We start from the raw sequence: 10,823 nt of genomic DNA on the forward strand, positions 1-10,823 counted from the left end.
TTAGTGGCTAATGACAATGCCACGTTGGCTTCGCTGGAGTTCCGCCGGCGGTGACCAAAACGCGGCGGAGGGCTTCAGCATTTCGCTACGGGGGCCGGTTTGGCGCGCGGGAAGCATCTACGGGAACCTAGCAGGGTGGCGCATCCAACGATGGAGGCGGTCAGAGCTGGGGTGGCCTGCAGAGGCACCGGCGACGAGCGAGGCGGCGGCCGGAGCTCGGGTTGATGCGGGCGCGGGGCTGCAGGGTACGGCGAGGCCAGCTAAGGGGATCTACGGCCTCCTGGTACATCTAGGAGCTCGCTAGGCTCGTCGGCTTGAGTGGAGTGGCACGGCAGCACCATGCCCAACGTCCATGGAGGACGGCGGTGCTCGGTACGGTGGCTAGCGCGGCTACGGCAAGCGACAAGCCACGGGGACAGGGGAAAACGACGGAGGAGCTCACTGGGAGGTCGAAGCGCAGCTCAGTGGGCTTGGGGACGTCCTCGATGGCGCAAATCGACCGGCGGTGATCCACGGGTCCGAGGAGGAAGAAGAGCTCGGGGTCGTCGTCACAGAGCTCCTGGCGGCGCCTGGATTGGTGCAGAGGACGCGGGGGTCGAGGCGGAACTCGTGGCATAGCTGGATGGGCGTGGGGAGGTCGATGGCAGTGGCGAACGACGACGGTGCGTCCATGGAGGCTTCGGTCATGGCGGGGAACGGGCGAGGGGGAGAGCGAGGGAGGGAGAGATCGATCCACACGGGTCTTGGGGGGGCGGCGTGGCGCGACGGAAGGCTCAGGGCGCCCCGGGAAGCAGGAGGTGGCCGAGCGCGCGCGTGCGTGCCGCGGGCACACGCCCTCCTGCCCATTGGCAGGAGGTGGAAGACAACAGGGAGGTGGAGGTGGGCTGGGCTGGCTTTGCCCGGCTGGGCTGCTAGAGTGGTGGGCCGGTTGGCTCACCAGGTAGGTTCTCCCTCTTTCTGTTTTAATTTGTTTTCTATTTTTCTGTAGTCTTTAGGGCTTTGTTAAAAATACTTAGACCCTTTCAAAAATCACCAAACTGAACATGCCCACTGTTTAGAATATATCCAACATGGAACATTTCAGTTTAGTATTACTTGGGCATTTAAAATATTTACTAGCATTTAAATGCCCAAATTCAAATAACATATGATTTAATCCAGTGACCTTTGGATGACCTAGAAAGTATTGCACCATTTTTGTCAGAGGTTTTAGACCAAGACAAAGATGATGAACATTTTTGCAGGGCATTTCAGGATCATTGAAAAATATTTTAGTAACCCTAGTTGGATTAAGTGGTTTGGGGGGTTTCTGCCTTCCCCATTTCAACTTTCAAACAAATATAGACATGATGCATGGATGCTTATGATACTAATTGCAATCAAACTCTAGGGATGTGACACTAAGCAAGAAAAGATAGAAGTGATTTCGAGGGTATGGTCATCTTGCTTGAGATACCGCAAGGAAGAAGAACGAGTCCATGATGAAGACAAACGGACGTAGACGAACGGGTCCTCACAAACGCGACGTTACCAGAATCAACCCGAAGAAGCAAACACCGGAAAGAAGCACACAACATAGTAAACAACCAACACATGAACATGGTATGATATGCGGGATGCGGTATGCGATGCATATGCAAGAATTGACAAGGAATGCATGAACCCGGCCTCAACTTGGAAAACCAAGTGTGCCACTGGAAATATGAGATGAAATCGCTTGAAAACGATATAAAGATCACCGGAATCGGAGTTACGGTTTGGAAATGGCGAGCAATTCAAATATGGCACTGGTCTGCGATATACAGCAAGTAGCCATCTAAATGCAACGAGATGAACATGCCTACTTGATATCTGTTTTCAGCATGCTCTAGTTTTCACTAAGTCTATGATCTGATTATGTTTTTGCCATGTTCACATGCTTGCAAATGCATTTTCTGATCCCTTTTGGCTCAAGGTCACTAAGGGACTTTTGTTAAGCTCTTTGAGTAGATCCATGCCATGCTTTACTTTGCCATGTTCAGGTCCTGTAGCATATAGTTTTGTTGCTCCGAAGTGTGCTATCTGATCTGAAATTCCAGACAAGTGTTAATTTCACTATGTCTGAAATCTATTTGTCAAATGCATTTTTGCCATGCTTCTTTGAACCTGTTAATGGATGAATTGGCCGTAGCTCAGTGTTCATCTTTTGTTAAGCATCATGAATTCATCCCTGCCATGTATTTTTATGCCATGTTTGAGTGCTGTAGCATGTTCATCTTGTTGCATTTAGATGGCTACTTGCGGTATATCGCATACCGGTGCCATATTTGAATTGCTCGCCATTTCCAAACCGTAACTCCGATTCCGGTGATCTTTATATTGTTTTCAAGCGATTTCATCTAATCTTTCCAGTGGCACACTTGGTTTTCCAAGTTGAGGCCAGGTTCATGCATTCCTTGTCAATTCTTGCATATGCATCGCATACCGCATCCCGCATATCATACCACGTTCATGTGTTGGTTGTTTACTATGTTGTGTGCTTCTTTTCGGTGTTTGCTTCTTCGGGTTGATTCCGGTAACATCGTGTTTGTGAGGACCCGTTCGTCTACGTCCGTTTTTCTTCTTCATGGTCTCGTTCTTCTTCCTTGCGGGATCTCAGGCAAGATGACCATACCCTCGAAATCACTTCTATCTTTGCTTGCTTAGTTGCTCGCTCTTTTGCTATGCCTATGCTGCGATACCTACCACTTGCTTATCATGCCTCCCATATCGTTAAGCCAAGCCTCTAACCCACCTTGTCCTAGCAAACCGTTGTTTGGCTATGTTACCGCTTTGCTCAGCCCCTCTTATAGCGTTGTTAGTTCCAAGTGAAGATTGAAGTTTGTTCCTCGTTGGAACATGGAGATGTTGTGCCTTGTTGGAACATGTTTACTTGTTGGGATATCACAATATATCTTATTTAATTAATGCATCTATATACTTGGTAAAGGGTGGAAGGCTCGGCCTTATGCCTGGTGTTTTGTTCCACTCTTGCCGCCCTAGTTTCCGTCATATCGGTGTTATGTTCCTGGATTTTGCGTTCCTTACGCGGTTGGGTTATAATGGGAACCCCTTGACAGTTCGCTTTGAATAAAACTCCTCCAGCAAGGCCCAACCTTGGTTTTACCTTTCGCCACCTAGCCTTTTTCCCTTGGGAGTCGCGCATCCCAAGGGTCATCTTTATTTTAACCCCCCCGGGCCAGTGCTTGTCTAAGTGTTGGTACGAACTAGAGTGCTTTGCAGCGCCACCTCGGGGAAACTTGAGGGCTGGTTTTAGTTGTACGGAGCGCTCATCCGGTGTTTCCCTGAGAACGAGATATGTGCAGCTCCTATCAGGATGTCGGCACATCGGGCGGTCTTGTTGGACTTGTTTTACCATTGTCGAGGATGTCTTGTAGAACCGGGATACCGAGTCTGATCGGAATGTCTCGGGAGGAGGTCTATTCCTTCGTTGACCGTGAGAGCTTTTCATGGGCTAAGTTGGGACACCCCTGCAGGGTTTTGAACTTTCGAAAGCCATGCCCACGGTTATGGGCAGATGGGAATTTGTTAATGACCGGTTGTAGAAAACCTGAAGTTGACCTTAATTAAAATGCATCAACTGCGTGTGTAACCGTGATGGTCTCTTCTCGGCGTAGTCCGGGAAGTGAACACGGTGTTGGAGTTATGCTTGCCGTAGGTTGTTCTAGGATCACTTCTTGATCTTACTTTTATCGATCGTGCTTTGCCTTCTCTTCTCGCTCTCATTTGCGTATGTTAGCCACCATATATGCTAGTCGCTTGCTGCAGCTCCACCTCTACCTTTACCTTACCCATAAGCTTAAATAGTCTTGATCGCGAGGGTGCGAGATTGCTGAGTCCCCGTGGCTCACAGATACTTCCAAACCAGTTTGCAGGTGCCTTCGTACCGTGAAGATGACGCAACCAAGCTCAGGAGGAGCTCGCTGAAGATCTTGTCCTTTGTGTTGTCTCATTCTAGTTGATCAGTAGTGGAGCCCAGTTGGGGTCGATCGGGGACCGTGTCGCATTTGGGGTTCTTCTTTTATTTTGGTTCCGTAGTCGGACCTTGTTTGTATCTGGATGATGTAATGCTTTATTCATGTAATTGTGTGAAGTGGCGATTGTAAGCCAACTATGTATCTTTTCCCCTATGTATTACATGGGTTGTGTGAAGATTACCTCACTTGCAACATTGCTTTCAATGCGGTTATGCCTCTAAGTCGTGCTTCGTCACGTGGGAGATATAGCCGCATCGAGGGCGTTACAAACGCTCAGCAGCGCGTTCGGGGCAAGCCCGGGGGCTTCTGTCGGTGCAACAAACCCGGGGTTCGTAGCCTAGACTGTGCACAGGAACAAGAACAAGATTGAAGCACCAGCTTAAGTCAGATATTGAGGGACCAAGAGATTTAAAGAACCAACATAAAACTCAGAGGGACCAAGATCAGGCCAGAGGAGCAATATATCTGCAAGAGAAGGGCCTCCCTTGCTGGGCACGCGATCCCGACAAGGGGTGAGGCCACCATCAGAAGCAGGCAACCCAGGCACCCCAGCAAGGTCTGCTGGGGCTTGCGGGGGCAGAACCACCCTACCAACCACTCAAGCACGACCCACATCGTCAATCAGTGCGGTGTCAAGCCGTAGTTAAGTGGCAGCCATTTGCCACATGGCAGCCATTTCTTACAGAAGAAACCCACATAAGCCACCCGTCCTGCGATGTGTTAAGAGAATAGGCACGGAGCTGGCAAGATAGCCCGGCCAGCCTTGCCGGGCAACCAGTGATGTGACACTAAGCGGTGCATTTAATGCACCCTGTCAGCCCACAGAGTTAGGTATGATAGCACTCTTCGCTATCATATCAATGGATAATGACTACTATGCTATTTTGGTGACCCCTTGATTTATAAAAGGAGGCCCATGCCACCCATAGGAAGGGTTGGAAAGTTGAAGAACCCACACCCCCATATGCGCGTAGTCACTGCTGCCCTATGGCAACCCCTGCCAGGAAAGTGTATTGCGCTCCACCATCCCCATTCCACCATCAATCCACTAAAGAAGGAGTAGGGTCTTACGCCTCACGGCGGGCCGACCTGGGTAAATTGCTTGCGTGCTCTCTGTCATGCTGTCGTGCGCTGGTCTGCTCTTTGTGCAACACGACGTCCCCTGACGAACCAGCAAGGGGCCTCCTGGTCCCATAGGTGGCCGTGGTTATGCCGCGACAGCTTCGCAGAGGCCCTAGGCCCACGGTCTCCATGTCGAGAATTCCTGAGGAGGATGTGCACACCACAAGATCAGTTGCACGCCAAGTGTTTCCTAAATCCATTCCTTATGTTACTGCTCATGAGTTAGAAGCCAAAGGGGCTGAATATATTCCGGCTGCATCAGCCGATGACAAATAAGAAGAATAAGATCGTGAAGCTATTCCCCCTACCGTTGATCCAATTGTTCAAGAAGATGTGATTGTGCTTGACCTGCTAGTTGTCCAAGCCACTGAAGCTCCTGTACCTCATGATGCTAATGCCACTTCCATTGAAGCCAATGACGTTATCATGGCTGAAGATAATGTGCAGCCTGAAGCCCCTGAAGACAATGTGCAGACATCCACCTCGGATGTTGCTATTGCTCCATCTATTCCACACACGATGGCGAGGGCATTCAATCATGAAGGTGAGCTCATCAGCATCAAGTGGCCAATTATGACACATCCTGTCGCTCATGGTCCCCAATACGATTACTATGTTGAGCAAAGGCCTCAGACCCAGAAGTCAAAGCCCAGACTGCCAAGGCTTTCAAGTGCTATTACAACTCAGAGTGCCTTTAGTGTCTTGAGCTTTAGAGAGTACAATACCTTCTTCGACAAGGCCAAGAATCCATACAAGATGCCCAAGATCTCCTATGATAGGTTCTGGAGCCACCAGCAACGTAGCTACTACTCATGCATTATATACAACTAGGACCGGATCTTTCCCCACAAGCGTCTGGACTGTGACGCCATTGTTGGGCTACCATGCCATGAAGAGGCTCTTGATTACTTTCGCGAAGTTAGTCTGCTCCCATTTGTTGTTGACAAGGAGCACTGGGATGAAGAGCTACTGCCGCAATTCTTTGCCACTCTCCATATATCCGACTACAACAGGGATCCGAAGAGATGGGTCATTGAGTGGATGTGAGGTGATGTTCACCATGAAGCCAAAGCTCAAGACATCATTGAGCTCACTTCCCTTGCCCTCTCCTGGTGATTTGTATGAGCCAAGTTGTCCGTGCTATGTGCTAGAACTGCAGAGTATCTTCCAGAAGCCTAATCCCAACATGAGTCAAATGCTCAGTATGATGAAGCGTTTGCATGCTGATGAAGGGGTCGCGTTTTGAGCATCCAAGAGTCATTGAGGATCGCTGGTGAACAAAGTCTGTGAAGGTTTGGAAGTTACCTTGAAGACTTACTAGAGTGATTGGGCGAGGACTAGGTGTCCTTAGCTCAAGGGGAATAAGGTGAAGACGCGGTCTTCTGAGTTCAATCTCAGCATCCCTAACCAGCCGTACAATTCTCACAGCAACTGAAACAGGTCTACCAAATCCTTGTCTTCACCAAGCAATTGGTTGTATCCCCTACTTCCTTTACTTTTCAGTTTGTCTTCGTGAAGTCACTGCTTGCTTGTCTGATCTGATTGACTTCACTTGTGAATACTATTACCTGTTCGGCTTCATACTATCTTCCATTCTGATCCACACTACCTAGCTGCTGGTAGCCTTCGTGCTTTCACAATTCTGCTCATTTGACTATGGCTTGTTTACTGTAGTGTATCTTCCGCTGCATATCGATAGGGAATAGTCAAGGTGCTCCGTTGTTCTGTGTAAAAAGGAGCTGGTGGGGGTGGCCCCTCTGACCAAGTTTGTGAAGGTTCAGAAGTCACCTGAAGACTTACCATGAGTGATTGGGCGAGGTCTGTGTGACCTTAGCTCAAGGGGAATACAGTGAGGACTAAATGTCATGAGTTCCCTATTTAGGACTGGGTGTCCGGGACTGTATGTCCTCAGGTTTGAATACCTAGACGCCCTAACCGGACGTACAACTGTCACAGCAGTTGGAACTGGTCTACCAAATCATTGTCTTCACCAAGCCAGCTGGTTCTATTTCCTCAACCCTTCCATTTCCTCATTACCGTGTTATGTGCTTGTTCATATCTGTTTGAAACCTTGACTGAAGACTTTCTCAATTTCCTCAGTTCAATTTCTTCAGTGTATTGGTCTTCATCCTGTGTTTATGCTTTCCGTACTCTGTGCTTGTTTTCATTCCATCATGAAGACCATGCTTATGTTCTATTATGTTTACATCTGAGTACCTTTTCCACTACAAGTAGTTCTTCTCTTAGGAATTTCCTCACCCTGAAATTCCTCAGTGAAGAATTCATAAAAATCGCCTATTCACCCCCCTCTAGTCGACTTAACGCACTTTCAATTGGTATCAGAGCAAGCTACTCCCTTGTTCTGTGTGATTTTGGTTTAACCGCCTGGAGTTTTAGTTATGTCGACTGCAGGTATGATCAAGGTTTCTGCTGGGTGTCCTACCTTCGATGGGACGGACTACCCCTACTAGAAGAATAAGATGTGCAGGCAATAGAAGCAAGACCAATAATTTCATCCTTACTAGGTAATTCTTCCTCACGATGTTGTTTAATAAATTTAGAGAAATTAAACTCATGAACCATATCATCCAAGCCAACAGTAACAACATTCTTTGTGCAATCTATGGTAGCATTGACAGTATTTAAGAAGGGTCTACCAAATATAATGGGACAGAAACTATCTTGTGGGGAACCAAGAACAAGAAAATTAGTAGGATATTTAGTTTTCCCACACAAGACTTCAACATCTCTAACAATTCCCATTGGTGAAATAGTATCTCTATTAGCAAGTTTAATAGTAACACCAATTTCTTCTAACTCAACAGGTGCAATGTCATGCATAAGTTCTTTGTATAAGTCAATAGGTATTGCACTAGCACTAGCACCCATATCACATAAGGCATGGTAACAATGATCTCCTATTTTAATAGAAATAACAGGCACGCCTACCACAGGTCTATGTTTATCTTTATCACAAGGTTTATCAATTCTAGCAGTTTCACCTTCAAACTGGATAACATGCCCATAAATATTATCAGACAAGAGATCTTTAACAATAGCTATATAAGGTTCTACTTTAACTTGCTCAGGAGGTGTATAAGTTCTAATATTTCTTTTATGAACAACAGTTGAAGGTTTAGCATGATCCTTTACTCTAACAGGGAAAGGTGGTTTCTCAACATAAGAAGTAGGAACAATAGGATCACTATAAGTGACAGTCTTTTCTTCAACTTTAATAGGTGCAGCTACTTTTACTTCTATGGGAGGATGATATTTAAACCACTTCTCCTTAGGGAGATCAACATAAGTAGCAAAAGATTCATAGAAAGAAGCTACTATCTCAGAGTCAAGTCCATATTTAGTGCTAAACTTACGGAAAATATCAGTGTCCATAAAAGATTTAACACAATCAAACTTAGGTGTCATACCTGACTCCTTACCTTTATCGAGGTCCCAATCTTCAGAGTTGCGTTTAGTTCTATCCAATAAATTCCATCTGAATTCAATAGTCTTCATCATAAAAGAGCCAGCACAAGAAGTATCGAGCATGATTTGATTATTATGAGAAAGCCGAGCATATAAATTTTGAATAATCATTTCTCTTGAGAGCTCATGATTGGGGCATGAATATAACATTGATTTAAGCCTCCCCCAAGCATGAGCGATGCTTTCTCCTTCGTGAGGCCAGAAATTATATATATAATTGCGATCACGATGAACAAGATGCATAGGGTAATACTTTTGATGAAATTCCAACTTCAATCTTTTATAGTCCCATGATCTCATATCATCACATAGCCTATACCATATCAATGTGTCTCCCTTCAAAGATAAAGGGAAGGCCTTCTTCTTAGCAACATGATCGGGTATACATGCAAGCTTAAATAATCCACAAACTTCATCCACATATATTAAGTGCTCATCAGGATGCTTCGTTCCATCTCCTGTAAAAGGGTTAGCTAGCAGTTTTTCCGTCATACCCGAAGGAAATTCAAAAGGAGTTTCATTCTCAGTAGATTCAGTAGGTTGAGGAGCAACTCTTTGCTCTATTGGACGGGGTGAAGATACCCCGAACAAGCCCCTCAGAGAATTACTTTCCATAGTAACAAGTGACAGTAAATTTCAGCACACTATATAAATTTTTCCATACCAAATTCCACCTACCAAAGGCGCTACACTCCCCAGCAACGGCGCCAGAAAAGATTCTTGATGACCCACAAGTATAGGGGATCTATCGTAGTCCTTTCGATAAGTAAGAGTGTCGAACCCAACGAGGAGCGGAAGGAAATGATAAGCGGTTTTCAGCAAGGTATTCTCTGCAAGTACTGAAATAAGTGGTAACAGATAGTTTTGTGATAAGGTAAATTGTAACGAGCAACAAGTAACAAAAGTAAATAAAGTGCAGCAAGGTGGCCCAGTCCTTTTTGTAGCAAAGGACAAGCCCGAACAGACTCTTATAATAGGAAAGGCGCTCCCGAGGAAACATGGGAATATCGTCAAGCTAGTTTTCATCACGTGCATATGATTCGCGTTCGATACTTTGATAATTTGATATGTGGGTGGACCGGTGCTTGGTTGCTGTTCTTACTTGAAGAAGCATCCCACTTATGATTACCCTCTATTGCAAGCATCCGCAACTACAACAAAAGTATTAAGGTAAACCTAACCATAGCATGAAACATATGGATCCAAATCAGCCCCTTACGAAGCAACGCATAAACTAGGGTTTAAGCTTCTGTCACTCTAGCAACCCATCATCTACTTATTACTTCCCAATGCCTTCCTCTAGGCCCAAATAATGGTGAAGTGTTATGTAGTCGACGTTAACATAACACCACTAGAGGCTAGACAACATACATCTTATCAAAATATCAAACGAATACCAAATTCACATGACTACTCATAGCAAGACTTCTCCCTTGTCCTCAGGAACAAACCTAATTACTCAAAAAGTATATTCATGTTCATAATCAGAGGGGTAATAATATGCATATAGGATCTGAACATATGATCTTCAACCAAATAAACCAACTAGCATCAACTACAAGGAGTAATCAACACTACTAGCAACCTAGCAACCAATCCCGGACTTTGAGACAAGAATTGGATACAAGAGATGAACTAGGGTTTGGAGATGAGATGGTGCTGGTGAATATGTTGATGGATATTGCCCTCTCCCGATGAGAGGAGCGTTGGTGATGATGATGGTGATGATTTCCCCCTCCCGGAGGGGAGTATCCCCGGCAGAACAGCTCTGCCGGAGCTCTAGATTGGTTCCGGCAAGGTTCCGCCTCGTGGCGGCTAAGTCTCGTCCCGAAAAGTTCCTTCTTATTTTTTTCTCATTGAAAGACTTCATATAGGAGAAGATGGGCGTCGGAGAGCCACCAGGGGGCCCACAATTTAGGGGGCGCGCCCTGGGGAGGGGGGCCCACCCTCGTGAGCAGGGTGTGGGCCTCCTGGCCTACATCTTTGGTGAGGATTTTTCTTTATTTATTTTAAGATGTTCCGTGGAGTTTCAAGACTTTTGGAGTTGCGCAGAATAGGTCTCTAGTATTGCTAACACTCACGCAATACTTGTGGTTATGAAGTTTTAATCAAACACAGAGAAAGATAGGGGCTTATAGTTTTGCCCCACAACCTTTTACCTCAAGGGTAATGTCAACAATAATGGTTCATGCTCCCCTA

The sequence above is a fragment of the Triticum dicoccoides genome, chromosome 4A (assembly GCF_002162155.2).
Source record: "Triticum dicoccoides isolate Atlit2015 ecotype Zavitan chromosome 4A, WEW_v2.0, whole genome shotgun sequence".
NCBI lineage: Eukaryota > Viridiplantae > Streptophyta > Magnoliopsida > Poales > Poaceae > Triticum > Triticum dicoccoides.